The sequence below is a fragment of the Haliotis cracherodii genome, unplaced genomic scaffold, assembly GCF_022045235.1.
Source record: "Haliotis cracherodii isolate W230 unplaced genomic scaffold, xgHalCrac1.p SCAF_8, whole genome shotgun sequence".
Taxonomy (NCBI): Eukaryota; Metazoa; Mollusca; class Gastropoda; order Lepetellida; family Haliotidae; genus Haliotis; species Haliotis cracherodii.
The window spans coordinates 3,468,173-3,485,334 of record NW_027266341.1 but is presented as its reverse complement, the minus strand read 5'-3'; the positions used below and the strand labels follow the sequence as shown (position 1 = coordinate 3,485,334).

The 17,162-nt window shown below is 39.9% G+C and overlaps 1 protein-coding gene across 5 annotated transcripts in view; it reads left to right on the top strand.

Moving 5' to 3' along the window:
* LOC139450130 (protocadherin-9-like) overlaps positions 1 to 17,162 on the top strand; it is a 129,308-nt gene that overhangs the window by 89,617 nt on the left and 22,529 nt on the right. For 2 of the 5 annotated variants that reach the window (XM_071231783.1, XM_071231785.1), the window contains one exon: positions 3,283 to 3,385. The exons of 1 other annotated variant lie outside the window; for it this stretch is intronic. The gene's annotated coding sequence lies outside the window, so the exon portion shown is untranslated. Of the gene's footprint in view, positions 1 to 3,282; positions 3,386 to 3,612; positions 3,733 to 5,284; positions 5,546 to 17,162 lie in introns of those variants that run through there. 2 more of the 5 variants (XM_071231786.1, XM_071231787.1) reach the window with 2 other exon arrangements.

Here is a 17,162-nt window from a genome sequence, read left to right as displayed (position 1 = left end):
ACGCAGCGCTGCATCTTCTATTGAAGCATTGTACAACGAGTACAACGAGTACAACACCAACGACGCGACTACATTTCACATGGGAACACGTGTCGCTCGACAAACACATGCGTGTAGGGGTTTTACCGATGCTTTCGATTTCAGAGACAGCATAATAATCCATATCAAATGATCATAGGGACACCACTAACTCATCTCTGTTATGTAAACACCCTTGCATTACTAGCGAGCCTTCTATATTGAATAAGTATGTTTAAAGAAGACTGAACAAAGGAATTTCCAACGCGATTCTGGCAAAGCAATGCATGGTATTTGTCGACACTATTAATATTTAATGTAAACATTAGAACAGTTGATAACGCCAGCTTGCTCTGTGGATAATCGCCTAACTGTCCAGACGAAATTCAATAACGATTAAGATTCTGTTTTCTGATTTAATCATAAGATCTCGCTACTGAACTAACCTTGAAGATTAAATATGTGTGCAACCGTCAAATAGAAAAGTACAACTGTATGCTGTGGCGAAAGAAATGTTTAATCAGTGAGTGTCAACCTTGAACAACGTCGCGCAATCGATAGGAGTCAATTTCCTAAATTGAATGTCAATGTCTTAATTACACATGAAACATTCTGCGCAAAGGTGTGGACGCGAGACATTTTCCGTTCCACATTTCAAAATAACATCTCTACGCAACTGAGTTTCGTTTCGTTATAAATTCTTATCTGTTTAATGCTCCGTACGCGTATCAATCCCTGAATAGTTAAATGCATTGGGATTAGATGCTGAAAAGGTTGTTTTTTTCTCCGGTCAAACGAGAAAAACATATGGAGAAAAGCAATATAGCGGTCGGGTAGGATGTCACTTTTGACATTGACCTTCAGTTTGACGTGAACACGAATCATCAACTATTTGCCCCCGGTAGTTAAAAATCTTACTCTTCCTTTCAACTGGTTAGCTGTAGGAGGTGACATGTGCATGGGAAATATAGTGTGTGTAAATTGTGAGACTATCAACAAACGGAAGACAAGTCCGTGTATTGTTTGAAGTAACATTGTGTTAATCATAATATGACGTTATGTGCCACAATATCACAAGCTGTTAACAAGTGTGTTTGAATATGTGCGATACTTCCGTTGTAAGCTTTGATCAGTTCTGACATTAAAAGCCATCGATCCGCGGGTTGAACATTTCAATTCCACGATACTATAACAGCTCTGGTACAATAATATTTATTTTCATTCTTAGAGCATTTTACAAACACACCGCTGACGCAAACTTACTACATAAACGTCCCACGTACATGTCAGATAAAGAAAGGATAGTGAGTGCAAGCCCTAATGACACCATTAGCACTGCCTGGTGCAGCCGACAGAAATACTGCTACACTCGTGTATCATGTTCGAATATAATTCAGGCTAAAATGACAGATAGCTGTAATTGTTCATAACTACGTTTATTTGGGACGAAGGATTACCCAGGCGTGTCTATGTAAATACCATACCCACTGCGAGTATTTAGGAGTTGATCTGGGAGCGCCAAACTAAGGCATCTGCTTTATTCAAAATCACGAACCGGTAATTTCGTGGTTTGGGATTCGCTCGCGTGCTTGCTCGATCTCTGGCAATTGATACTTTGTATCAGCGCTGAATGAATAACCTGCAAATCCTCTTTTTCCTAATGATTCATGTTCAGGAAGCGCCTGCACTCAAAGGGGGTAGATTTGCATGATTTGGCAATAAAAGACACGGGGCTGATACAAGGATCCTTCCTATCTCGTATTTGTTTAACATGTATTTTTCGTAATTTAAGTAGCCCCGCGAACGATCGCTCTTGGTATAGACGCAGCGTCCAACATGTCTTAATCTCTGCAACATTTAGATGTCAGCTTGAAGTCGGGATAGCACAGTCTTTTTTTTAAAAAAACTATGTTTTTTTAATGTGTATTTGTAGAATACTATTCATCACAGTCAGGGCGATTCACAGTAGTATTTTATTTTATATCGGTTCTGTATTCCGTGCATGCTTGCAGCAATGTGTGGCATATATTCGATTGACAATTATCTGTTGAGGTAAAAAAATCAGTTGAACAATTGATACCTTCTTATGTATTAGATTACTGAAAATGCATACTTACTTCTGGAACACGTGACGTTTGTGAAAACATGTCGATTACGTTAATAGGATGTTTTCCAAGCAGAGATGACTAAATCACCACTAAGCTGATTTCTCTCACTGGAAGATTCCGACCTAGGTAGTTGGTGAACAGGAAAATACTTAACTTAAAAAGTACCTTCGCAGGAAACATCTGCTTGCGCTATTCCTTTATGTCGATTTTTCATTACTGACAATGTAATTGGGTTTACATATTGAAAAACAACACTTTTCTACACGAGTAAAAAGAACAGTTCTTTTTATGGAAAGAATTCACTACATGAAAAATGAGTTTCCAGTTAACTTAATTGAAATGATCCTAGAACGGTATGTTGCTTTTTTCACAAGCATCATTTCAATTTCAAATTGAAATTTATCTTCTTTCCTCACGCTGATGATAAACAAAAAGTGTATTAATCAGCGGTTGGCTTCTCGATAGTTGATTCCGTAAAGCTAATACATATTACTTCCAACGACATTTAATGTTTTCCAATGACAAGCCTGTCACTAAAGGAAATGAACAAAACGTGATCAACGTCATTTAAACTTAGGTCAGTATTGATTAATCAGAAAACCAAACCCATAAACGTAACAAGCATTTGTCATGATGCGTAAAAAATTAAATATTCTCCCAAATGCAAATATTCTTTTCTTCCGAAGAGATTTATTTATTCGGTAAAATGTCCTTTTAATCTCGTGTTGTTATGCACAGCAGATGATAATTATTTATTTTTCATAATACACAATTTTACCATTATCGTTTGGATTTCGTGGCGCGGCATAAACTTAAAATCAACACGACCACTTTGATTCAAAACCTAAAACATGTCTATTCATGAAATGTTTGTCAGTCATCGTCGCACAGGTGCCAAGGGCTGCCTTGGAATTAAAACAAACACGTGTATAAAAAGTTGGGGACACGGATTTGTTTTCTAAATAACAAGTAAATCCTTACGCTCATTGAGTTTTCGAATGTCACTTTTATTTTTAAACAAACATCCTATCTGCATTGTTTTACCTAAACATATCAGTGTAAATACCTAGCGGCTACAATCAGTTGATTAGTGAAATACTCTTTTAACTGTCATCAATCTATTCCCAAAGTCCTCCAAATTGCAATTTGTTACCAGCCAAGACCAGACCTCTCCGGCGCATTCGGCTGTGACAGTGCAACAATGGCGGCTGCCGCAGTGAAAATAACACCTCCCACTGAGAAGAGGTAAACAAAGGGAGGTAAGCGTGAAAGGTGTTATTTTTAGGAGATGGATTAAGGTTTTTACCCTGCTGGTCTTTTTGTCGCGACCTGCCAACAGCTAATGCAAGTGTCATTGATGCGAACCACTGTCATAGTGAGCGCTGGCTGATTCGCTCCAGTCAATGAAAGCTCCGTTAGAGGAAGGGCCTGGACTAATTTAGAGCAATGATAGAGCCATTCTTTTAGCTGGGCGCTCAGTGGCGAGTTGTATATACAGCGAGCGCTCTCGTGAACTTTACCACAAGAGACATTGGACAAGTGTTCTTTCTTTATTATTCATTACACGGAATTCTATCTTCATCATTTCGGCTGGAGATCTGATACGGTAAGTGTCCGCATGCTTGTCGGGGAGTAAGAGATTACTGGTAGTCATAATAAGAGCTTTACACGAATGTTAACATGATTAAATTAAAAGATAATTATTATTCGTTACCGACTTTTTTAAAATTGTATGATTTTTCTTACATCTGTATGTTATCGGCTTGTATGAACCTTGATAAATTATTCGATAATATATATATGTGAAAATATCATTAACGTTTTGAAGCGAAGTCTACCTCTGAACGGGTTCATCTTTTTGTCTTCTTCGGCGTAACGGTTCGACGAGGATAAATGTATTGCCAGTGTAGGATATCATGTAATAGCTAGTGAAAGTGGTACATTGGTCTGTGTATTCTTATGGATGCAATGAAATGTGTTTGGGTATTTAATTTCACACCTGTTGGTTGAATTTGATAGCAATGTCATTCGCGTGTTCTGTGATAAAACCAAGGTGATTTACTGTAAATGGAAGCTTAATCCTGGCAAAGTAAATCGTGTGTCCTCCCTTTAATCGTTTATCCCTTAATCCGAGGATTAGTTAGCATGGATTACCCAGAAGATGGCAGATATTGATAACATACATCACTCATCACCTTAATACCGGATCTATCGGTGCTCTAGGAAGCATCGGAACTTGAACTCTCAACCTCGAATGTTATGCAACATGGACCGACCATGCCACGAAACTAAAAAATTGCCCTTCATACCACCAGACACCCAATCAAATCACTGAGATAGGGTAATCTTGCGTATTAAATAGGTTCCGTATTCTTCGATTATTTGGGACTTTCGACGCCGAACCATAAATAATGCATACAAATTGATATCGAGAAACGAGGCTTAATCCACAACGTATTCACTATAGCGACTTCAAAGTCAACGGGAAGACGTCCTCTGTCCATCGTCTTGGGTTATCAAGCTGAAGAGCAGAATTTTAAGCCCTCCTAGTTAACTGAGGCTTGTTTCCATGTGAGTTGTAGTCGCTACGGGGTTTCGTTGGCTTGACAGTCCGTGAGTTACTGAACGAGCCACAAACACTAGCGAGGGCTTGTCATAGTCTGATGGGGGAGCCAGCGGTAGGGTGTCATTTTCTTCAGATTCAAATTAAAAACATTCACGATTTATATTGATCATCTATTCTAACAGTGTTACTCATCATCAGGAATTCGTTGCGTGTAAGTGATTGTTACGTGGGATATCGCATTACTGAAGCGCTACAGATGTTTTATTAGTTTTATCATCTTGGTTTTACTTTTTATCTTCGAAGGTTGCAAATCACGTTTCATTGATTTCTGAAGGTTTTTAACGCTCTCACTGGGAAATATCTTCTAATTGTAGTTAACAGGCTGTGATAAACTTTATGAAGGAAATGTACAGTTCTGTTACTAAGTATCTGCTGTTGCTATGGAAACGCTGGAAGCAACCTGTATATTAATATGGTAAAGACAGGTCAGAGAAATGTCCTCGCTTCGCCGTAACTCGCGGAGCAGATGTTTTTCAATGCCCCCGTAGTCAGTCAGTCGGCGTCTGTCACTCATGGAAGACAGAAGTGTTTCTCGCTGCTCTGGCATATCTGGGGTATTATACACAGATGCTATTGTTATGTACATGTAGGTGTTGACAGGTCATCAATCAGTCCCAATGTAATTGGATTACGTTTATTGCACATAATTTAAGGAGTGATGACAAGGTGTTGTTCGGTGCAATAGACATGCTTGAAATATACAACGGCGGCTGTACTTGATATCTCTCACTGAGTGTACGCGGGCCTAGTGCGCGACAGGCAGTTCGTGGATGGATGTACAACTTGAATCGAAGTGAGTGCTTAATCATTTCCTTACTGTGTGGGTAGATAAAATTAAAGTTGGATCGTGAATTGCCTTTCATGTGAGGATGTTAGGGAGGAAATTAAACCGTAACATTCAATATCCTGGGTTCAATTGAATAGGATGACAAAACAGCTAAACAAGATTGAGGACTTGCTGGAAAAAACATATTTGGCAAATGGTGCATTTTGATGGTAGGCCTCGAGTAGTAAGAGCTGTACTGACGTGTTAAATGTCTTGATGCATGCAATGTCGGTGTTTATTTCAGAGCTTATCCTTTGTTTTTTGAGGAGGTAATGTATTTTAATCGTAATCCATCAAGATCAATGTGATGCGATACAAGAGTACTGGGTACTTCTAATCTATCATCCGCGATAGGTCTCCATAAAATCTTCTATGTTGGTAGACCTCTGCAAACCTTATTTCATGTTTCAAAAATGATGAAAAGGAATTTAGCGAAGCATTAAATTCTTTGATCGTTGTCATAACCCAATTTCCTTTTCGCCTTGTAAGAATCTTTTGGATCTCAGTTATCGCATGGTAGCATATTGTTTTGTTTCGCGTTCATTACAGGATATGTTTCGTTAGGGTAGATTGAAGACTAGTAGGGCGTCTACAGATCATTGATTCATAATCGTATCACCAATAATTCGCCTTATTGCGAGGAGAAAACTCGATATAGCGTTTATTAAAGCAGTTGGTGTGAACTCAGCACAGCACGCAAGGACAAAACCAGAAGTCCCCCGAGCAACACGAGAAGATATAACTGTTTGATTTCTCGGAGAAATTACTCGATTTACAACCTTATTATCGTGGCTGTTTGCGCTGGTAGGTAATGCTAGCTTCGTGGTCGATTCTCTCGGCGTTATTGCATTTAAGTTGGGGTTTTTTAACTATGTGTGTCTTTTTTCATTTGACTATCTTGGTCGGTATCAGATGTATTCCGTGTCTCGAAAAGTAGGTGTAACAGTTGGTCCTTATGTGATTAAACACACAGGGTTGTTATTATGACTTATTACATTGTGTTTGTCTTATCCGTGTCCACATCCATGTTGTAGTGGACTGGAGATCGGAACTAAAAGTCCCCGAATGAGGTGTATCGATCGTTCTGTGCTACCCTATAGGGCCGTGTATATACGACTCCCGCTTATGCATTTCCCCAACACCGTGATCACCCACCGTCTATCGTGTCTGCTCCATGAGAAGGCTGTAGGGAGCTTTCTTCATTCTCTGTTCATGTAGAGTGCAGCTACTGAAATAAGCCATTAAATGTCATTTCACAGCTGACAAAGCGAAGACATTTGTGGTCAATATGATCTGTTACAAGTCCTAATCGGGGGTTGATAGGTTGGCAAAGGGCATCATTGACCACTGTCCACCTGCGGTCAAGCGCTGAGCGCGAGTGTAATTACCGCCACTGGCCACACGGGTGAAAGTAACAGGAAAAATATTAACCTTTAACGAATTGGCATTGCGAACGTTAGGAAGAGGATCTTCCAAATAAAGCTGGGATTTCGAATCTGGTATGATAGGACTAAACGTGTTTCAGTGTTCACTCTCGGTGTCTCATCAATGAATAATTAACGCCCATCACGGCTGTCGAGTTTATGTACCCAACATCAAAGAAGCATCACTAAGAGAAATTACAATGCCAGAAAGAGCTATCAGATGCAACAAGACATTATATGTATCGACAAACTATCTGCCAAGACGTATGTGTCTATTTGTCAAATCTAAGCAGTCGGGTGAAATGAGTTTATCCAAGGTTTGTACATATGCGCTCTGAAAACGAATATTGATTGACAGCAATCCATTTCGACGCTTCAGTCGCACAGGAGGTACAAATTAAATCTTTAACACTGGAGCTTCTTTGTGTGATGAACATTGCTACACAAGGCAAACTGTCCCTCTCATTACCAGATTGACGTGATCTTGTTAATGTTGTACGTTGTATGTATCGTTGTGCAGGCTTGTCAATATCACCGACACTGAAATCTATTACATTCCCAGTTGTATATTGCAACAGTGGTTCTCGATCACAAATGAATTGGACACATTGTTAATTTCACCAAATTAGTTTGTCTGTTATGCAACTAACGACACGAAGTGTTGGGTCGATGAGAGACATTTGTTATGATGAAACTAATGGCATGTTAATGAAATAAGCTTGTCCAGTGCCGCCCGCTATTATAGCCGAATTTGTTAGCTTACTGCTGCGATATTGACATCAATATACAACGCTATTTTTACCAGACAGACATCTATGGGTATATATTGATGTGCAATTAATATTGGGTTCGCCTACGAAATATATTGGTTGTCATTTATGGGAGTGAGCGATGCGAATCAGTCGAACTTTATTGGATTTGGAACTATAACATAATATACGAGGAATTTCTACGTTTGAACACCCGTGAAGCATCGAGCTCCGGGAAAATTGAAATCACAAGAGTTTGAAACTATTACTTTCTTCTGTCAATCACGTGATAACTTCATTTGGAAATTGCCACCTGAATGGTTTTGACGATTTGATGTGCAAGAACCCCCGTAAATCATAACTGGGATTAAATTGGAGAAGAAAAAAACAACTAAATCACAGATTTCAGGATTGCACATGCAAAAGTTACATTATCAATTTTCCATTTGATTCTCTAAAAACGTAATCGACAACCAATAGGTCCCATGGGGGTCGACTGAGCATGCGTGAGCGTGGCTTGCTGGGATTCGACATGCGCACGTGAGCAATAAGCCACGGTATATCGCATGCAAATAACAGGACTAAAATCCTGCACATGCAGGTTGGCTTTTAGAAATGAATGTATTGATGTATCTATCAATTTGTAGTCAGGGACATTATGCCGGGGTATTCACCATTGACACAACGCTATCACTCTAGGTAGCATTCCCCTTCGCGTAAATGTGTTCCTAGAAATTGACAAAATGATTAATTTGCCCCTTTCAATTGCCACTCCATGTTAAACGACTCCAATTGACTTTGCTCGTCGTGGCTGCTCAGTGGGAATGCAATAAATCATAAAATTCGATCTATTTTTCACACTATTTCAATTTAACACTCATCAAAATGCTGAGTCATTTCCATTTCCGATCGGGGTATTTACGCTGGGGTTCGAACATGGCCTCGCCACACGTTGGCACAGAAGAGGCTAAAGAGGCAACAAGACTAACGAGCATGTTGCGCGGGGAACAGAACGTTATAATTCATCAAGCATTCAACCCTAAACTGATTTGAATGAAACGTACATGGTGTGATTCTCTTAGCGACGGTGAGCTCAATGGGAAACACGCTCGCTCAATGCACTAATCGTCGCATTACCGTATTCGCTCACCCATGTTCGTGACGAATTGTGAGTGAGTACATATTTTACGCTGCACTCTCCAATATTTCTTTACGTCACTGCGGTTCGTACATCATCTAGTTCACTCGTAAAGATCCGGGGTAGAATTGGACTTCAGCAACCCATACTTGCCGTGAAAGGCGACTATGCTTGACGTAAGAGGCCACTAACGGGATCGGGTGGCCAGGCTCGATGACTTGGTTGATGCATGTCTATAATTGAGTGGATCGATGCTCATGATATTAATCACTGGCTTGTCTGGTCCAGACTCGATTATTTACATACCGCCGTTATATAGCTGGAGTATTGTTGAGTGCGGCGTTAAGCAACAAACATAATCTAGGCTGGACCAGGCAAACCCTTGGTAGATGGCGTGAACAACGACGGGAGGCACCAAGTTACACGCCTGATCCGTTATATGTGTCTTTCGAGTAAGGGGGTACACTGGGCCCATGCACGCTATGTTATGTAAATAAGTGATAGTTTGTCGGTGTGCCTGTCGGAGTAACACTATTCCATTGTATTAATGACTCTAACAGAAATAAATCAGGAAAGTCTTTAATTAACGATGTATGATAGTTTGGTAAACCAGCACGTACAGTGATAGTGAGTTGGGTTTTATACCGCTTATATCAATATTCCAGCAGTATTAGGGCGGATGGCACCAGAAATGGGCTTCACACATTTTACCCATGTAGGGAATCGAACCCGGGCCTTTGGCGTACCAAGCGAACACCTTTACCACTAGGCTAACACACACACACACACACACACACACACACACACACACACACCCTCCACCACCTCCCCGTACAATGACGTCTCTTGTAATGAAAACCTCAAACCAACCTTATAACAAGTACCAGTACTTTCATTCAAACGAGGACTGGTCCCTTTATACGCCAAAATGGTCCGTTTTACCCTCATTTCAATGATTTTTTATATGTAGACTTTGTATATGGGGTAGCTTTAATGTTATCGTTATGGTCTTTGTTGGAAAGCAACCCACCTAGAATCTCTTGGATTACATTTCTATCTGAATCGCGATATATAGCCAATTCATGTTTGATGACGATTTATGAATGCCATAATATTCCACTCGTGTCATCAACCAGGAGCCAATTTGTCGACAATATACGACGTATAGCAGTTGGGAGCTACTCCATTTCATTATAGACTGATGTATAGCTAATCTATATACAGCCGCCCGGTAAATGAATTTGCATGATGTAGTCTATTCCTAAAGGCCCCATTACTGAGATTACCTCTTCATGATAGCGTTCTAATCTTTCGGTAACATTAACGCAGTCAAGCATGGGACACAAGGGATTGTATATATACGTAGGTAACATATGGATGGCCAATAGGTCTTTGTTAATTTCACCTGTTGATGCGACTCTGGCTATCAAGGGACACGGTCGTCTACTGGCAAAGGGACTAGGTTTCATGTACATTTCAATTAGCCTGTTTTACAATTCCCTTCACACTTGTAAGGCTGGTAGGCCTAGGAAGTAATGGACTTCAGACAAAGTGTTTATTAAACTGTGTTGTGGGATGTGGTTCAAGTAATTACCTGTGCGTGTGCTGCTGTAGACTGTTCGTATATCGAATTATGTGTCCATGTACATGCTTATCTCGAGGTAGACAGTTGTAGTGTATACTGACACGTAAAAGAAACGTTGCATGGTGTGACGTCACAACTGTCAACATTGATGACATTATGCAGTCATTCTTAATGAAAGCTGACAGCCTGTTAAGCCTTAGTGGCATGGTCAGACAAAGGGATAAAACAATAAACGACTTTGTTATTAGAGTATCGGTGAATCAGAACGTTTGTTGGTGTATAAGGGACGAGTATTGTGGTCAGCTGAATGTTGCCAGTGTAGTGAGTTTTCACACAGGTGGTCATGATTCGTTGTTGCACAGTCGGGAATGGGTGGGCCTGTGGTCTCAGTGGTCCTGATTAACACCCTGGTCTGGTCTCAGTGGTCCTGATTAACACCCTGGTCTGGTCTTAATGGTCCTAATTAACACCCTGGTCGGGTCTTATGGTCTTAGTGGTCCTGATTAAGACCTTGGCCTGGTTTTAGCGGTCCTGATTAACACCCTTGGTCTGGTCTTAGTGGTCCTGATTAAGACCCTGGTCTCGTCTCAGTGGTCCTGATTAACACCCTGGTCTGGTCTTAGTTGTCCTGATTAACACCCTGGTCTGGTCTTAGTGGTCCTGATTAACAGCCTGGTCTGGTCTTAGTGGTCCTGATTAACAGCCTGGTTTCGTCTTAGTGGTCCTGATTAACACCCTTGGTCTGGTCTTAGTGGTCCTGATTAACACCCTGGTCTGGTCTTAGTGGTCCTGATTAACACCTTGGTCTGGTCTTAGTGGTCCTGATTAACACCCTGGTCTGGTCTTAGTGGTCCTGATTAACACCTTGGCCTGGTTTTAGTGGTCCTGATTAACACCTTTGGTGTGGTCTTAGTGGTCCTGATTAAGACCCTGGTCTGGTCTTAGTGGTCCTGATTAACACCCTGATCTGGTTTTAGTGGTCCTGATTAACACCCTTGGTCTGGTCTTAGTGGTCCTGATTAAGACCCTGGTCTGGTCTTAGTGGTCCTGATTAACACCCTGGTCTCGTCTTAGTGGTCCTGTTTAACACCCTTGGTCTGGTTTTAGTGGTCCTGATTAACACCTTGGTCTGGTTTTAGTGGTCATGATTTATACCTTTGATCTATCAACATTACCAAACGAGTGCTCATATGTTTCATCAAGTTGGTAAACATGTCCAAACTGTGCGACTGGCGTTGACTTTTCTCCCTGACCGCTGACACACGTGTGTCCCTGAATACTGTCGTAAGTGGCGTGAAACAAAAACATTCTCGTTGCACGGTCACGCAGCCCTGGTCGAATATTTTAAACAACTGGATCTAAACTTAATTAAGTGAATTAAAATAAATCACGTACATAAACATGATCTGACAAACACCTAGAATTACAACGGCTCTACTTCTTACGCCAAAACTCTTTGTTTACGATAGCGCATCATTCCCGCGGAAGCTGTGTCCATGTAATCGTTACCAACATCAATTTGAAATGTATATATGGATGAAAATAGAACATATCCTGGATGATTTTAACCAACATCAGTCGTAAATAAAGCACTTAAGTTCGATGTGCCGTATTAAACTCGCATCTAAACGTCTTAAATTTAATATCCAAAGCCGTTACGTCAACCGCCGCTTTGATTAAACACCAGCCCCACAATTCAAGAACGTAAGCACCCAGCTCCCGCCAGTCATCATACTGGTACTGTATATGTCGATATTTAATATGAAAACCAATTTCATCACATTGGGAGATTTCATCCACTCCAGGTCGAACCCTGCAAGTGTGTATAACCTCGTGCTACGACAATGAAACAGTTTCCAGTTCGACCACGAAGGCTACTGCAGTTTATATAGCAGCCCCGCATCTATCGACGTTATTTGAGTGACTAGACTTGTCCAACACGTTTATATCTGCATGCATTTTAGACAGCAAATGCTTTTCCAAATCCCACAAGGGGCGTTATCAAGACATATACCCCGGCGGCTGGTCCCTGCAAGGGGCAATATAGCCTATATCCATGACAACTTGAAACATATATTGGCTTGTCGAACGCGCACCGCCATTATCCACAGGCAGACACACAGTCCCATAAAACAAGTTACAAGGTGTCACCAATGTGCGCTCCTCACAAGATCTAACCCCCGGATCATTGACTTGACTGAAATGAACTCCCTGACCTTCGATAGATCGATAATCTTGATTGATTTTCAACCTATCTTTGAACTTTAGCGACGGCTGGGCTATACCTGAACTGTCGAGATATTTATACAAGTTAAGAAGGGGAGGAATTTTATTAAAATAGCTTCAATTTAGATCTTTTACATTGATTCCCTGGCATCTCTTACAATACCGTGTTTTTTAAAGAAGTTAACGTGTTAATTTCACATCTACGGCTGCCGGTTCAATACTGCTGATGAAACGTGTGAATGTCAATAATGATTGACAGATGTGAAACAGACATAGTGATTGTCTATGCGTTTAGATCACAATGCCAAAACAAGCGTGTATTAACTAATGTTATCCAACAACCCTTGTTCTCAAAACGAATTATATTTATTTGTTTAGGTAGGAGGATAGTGTTATTCTTTTAAAAAAAGTTTCAGTGGGATGATAACTTTGCCATTGATCAACATTATTTAATAAAGATGAAACAAAAATGGTATTAGAGCTATATATTTTGAAGTCAAGTATCAAAGGCCCATATCTGCAGCGGACGAGATCAAAGAGTCGTTATACAGAATTTTCCACGGTATGAATGAAATTTACATATGCCTTCGAGGACGAGCAAATAGGACACTGAAATGGAGAGACCAAGGACTTTAATACGAGACTAATACAATGCCCTTGCATCTGATATATCATCAATGCGCAGTATGAATCAGTCGTTTAATAGTGCGTTTAACTGATATTTATGATGTGGCACGGCCTGCTGTAATTACCATCTGTGCAACCGACAACGAGTTTGACCTTTAGAAACGAAACAAATGTCGTATGCTGAACGATATGTAGGAAATTGAGTAAGTGGAAATTATTAGATATAAATAAATAAATATTTGTTTTATGACCGTGGGGTTTTGTCTCTCATTTGCCACTCTAATACACAACAGCTGTTGTATATTTTAGCTTATTTGTGTTTTAGCCTTTTTGGACTTCACGGACAAAAAACGAGAAAGGTTTTCATATTTTCTTTCCAGGAACCTAAGGACTATAGATTAGCATTATTAGGTTGTTGAAGATGCGGAATTTATTCAACTCGAACTCGGTAATAGTAGCAGAGGTATGACTTGTGTGGCATGCGCCATTTTGTCCCACGTGTGTGACAGCCCTGTCGTGTAAATTACTATCGATCGAAATTGATGCGAGTTTGTATCACCATTCATATTCAACTTAACAATTTCGAGTGGCAACATGACAACTACCGTGTCGGAATTTAAGAACTTGTCACACGAAGTGTGGGAAGATGGTGTTTAGGCTTAGTTAGACAGCAACGAATGGATAATTCACTTGTACAGAGCCCTGTATTAATTCAGTTGGAAGCAAAAACGGCTCTTTTACCCGCCACGTTGTCAATAGCATGTCAATTTCAAAATGAGTAGACTATCGCCCGCCCTTTGCTATTATCTAGCTCAGCTGTTGGTAATGTAAATTACATGTTTCTTTATGCCCTGCGTTGTTGACTGTCACACGGCGACTTGCCATGGATGATTCATAGATTTTATCTTTATTTTGTTGAGCTCTTGAAATTGAATTTTAAGCGCTTTTTGAAACTTAAACTGTTTTTGTATATTCCCGAGGCCGTTGGTGAACACACAGTGAAGTTCATACACACGCTGGTGTTAATGTCTTAGTAAGCCAGTGATTGAAAGAAACACGCGAGAATTTCTTTGAAAAGTAACTGCTTGTCAAACAACTCTGTAATGATTGACATGGCTCCCGAGTTGACAGGTTCACGTTTCACCTTATTTCGAGGATGATACAATCCTCTTCACTTGTAGCTGTTATAATGAGGTAAAATGTCAGCTTGATATCCCTTCAATGCTATCAATTCTATTAACAGCCAGTATGATTTGCAATCGAATCCAATGTTTTGCCAATGTAACCTAATATTTCTTTGAACATCTAACATTGGCGAGACAGAGTTTATAAACTGATGCTATCGATTTGATACCATAGGGTAGATTAACAAATATTATGCCGTCTTCAAATGCACAAAGGGATCTAATTCAAACAGGTTCAAGGTCAAAATTGACTCCGCTTTGAGGGAAGAGCACAAAGCTGACATTTCAACAACAAACCCCGCATGAGATATTTAATTAATACTCAGCATATGTTGAAATTGAGCCATGTTGTGACACTGTATCTCCACGCGGTCCTTGGCGTGGATCGATGTACCGCAGTGTCACGAGCTAAATTTCAGTGTTTGACAAATTAAATTCATATACCTGATGGAGGGTTTGAAGATAATATTTATCAAATAAAAAAAACAATTGGCCGTGATTATTTTCATCATCGAACTAATCTGAGTTTACTTTTAGAAATTCGATATCACTTACTGTCAAGCGTAACATGTCTTGGCATAATCCTGATGTAAGTATTTCATTTCTGTGAATGTATTGTTGATACCAATATGCAATGTATTAATATATCCAAATTTGTACCTATTTTATGAATTAATAAGCGTCGTTTTGTTATTGCAAGGGCCATTTGAAAGAAATCAACATATATCATGTGACGCAACTCCGTTATCTTTAAAGAGTTTGTTTTCAAACTAAGTGCAGCTTAATAATTAAAAATTTAAAAGCCCTGCCATTCGTGTGTCCGTCTATGTCTATTTCACTCAGCATCAGCAGTATTTGCACGTGAAACACGAGCAGCTTGTTATTAATTCATAAAGAACGACATCACAGCAAGTTCCGTCTTAGCCATGTTAAATATAAATGCACGCCTCTATCGACCAAGACACATTATGGAAAAGCAAACGTTTGGTTTAACATGCTCGTTATGGCTCCTCCTCTTCAGCATTTAATGGCCATATTTAAAATCTTAAATCACTTTTATTGCTGGCCCACATGCATTAAACACATTGCGTTCATATGAATTATATTTAAGCTTTTCTGAAATGCGTGTATTTCACTTCAAACCCATTTACGCAGCTTTTATTTTAGGCGATTTATGTATGGGGATGGTATTCTCGAACGATTTTTTGATTATGGACAAATGGTGTAAATATCAATGGGTGGTATCTTACTTAAACAAACAAAAGCAACTTAGTGGATAATTTTAGAGATGAGATGCATTTGTCAACAATAATATAGCCAATTTCCGGACATGGTCTCTTCACCTGCGTAATGGGGTCGACGTAGCAACGTCTCTACCGTAACACCTCAGTCAATACGTCGACCGTAAATTAACTTGATGCTTCTTCGTAAGTGACCATTATGGAATTATCGCTCTATTCTACCTGTCGCTTCCGTCCCTAGAGGTCCGAGGGATAATGGCAATTGATTACCATCGTAATTACCTCCGCATCGACCAGTGTGTCTCACCTGTAATACTTACCTGTATCTCATGAACGCCGGCCACACACCTGGGACTTTGTCGGCGTGTTTGATGTGATAACAATATCCATTGTCCCATATTCCAGTTGTCTGCGGTTCTTTCGTCAAGCTTTATTTTTTTGTTCCACAAGCGTAAACTCAGTTATATTGAATTTACACACGGCTTCTTCTAATGCTGCGGTTAAATAGTGTCCATTTTGTTCAGTTGGTAAAAATCTCAACACGATAATACGTCATTATTTTACAAAAGCAACCACTTATATAGGCGCTTTGTTGCTTAATGAATATTTGACCATAATCGATAGCCAAGTAATTTACTATTTACATGTTGTGAAAGGCAAAATTTATGCAATGAGCTTTGATTTGGGTTTTGTAAATACTATTTTCTTTGGTGATTGAAACCTGACTGAATGCTTAGGAAATCACTGTAGAACTCTCCCGGTGCCTAAGTTGATTAAATAATGGCCTAATTTGCCGTTTTGTTCAGCACAATCGTGTTTCTTGTACGGAACGCAAATTACATTCTTTGCTTGAGGCCAGTAGCACACGAACAATTGCAAAATAACGTGTATTGACATTCTCGTGGGTACTTTCAGTGACTTTGACAATGTAGAACAACATCGTGTCTGACACATTGTATTCTATGCAGTTTGACTTTGATATTCACTGACAACACCGATTACCGTCCGTCTTCAAAGAGACGAGGGATTTTCCCTTTAGGTTGGAAATTGGGAGACAAAAACACGTTCGGAATATGTTTTTTTTCGAGCAGATTGTCAAGAGTCTTTAATCGCACTCAGTTATGTCAGGAAGACTTTATATAGTCATTTCCAATGAGATCAGCCCCGTTTTACGAGAACTTCTGAACTCGTTCCTTTTCAAAATAACCCCCTCACTGCTTTTGATCAAAGGTCTGTTACTTTCACCGTTCAAGCTCTTTGCTTGTGTGAACGAGTTTTCAATCTATAAAATCGTTAGTCCCTTAAGCGTCGTTTTTTTTGCCGACGATGAGGCAATTTAAAGTGACGCTGCAAACGCACTATTTATTGATGTACCAGGACTGCAGCCTTTGATAACGCGACAAAGACATT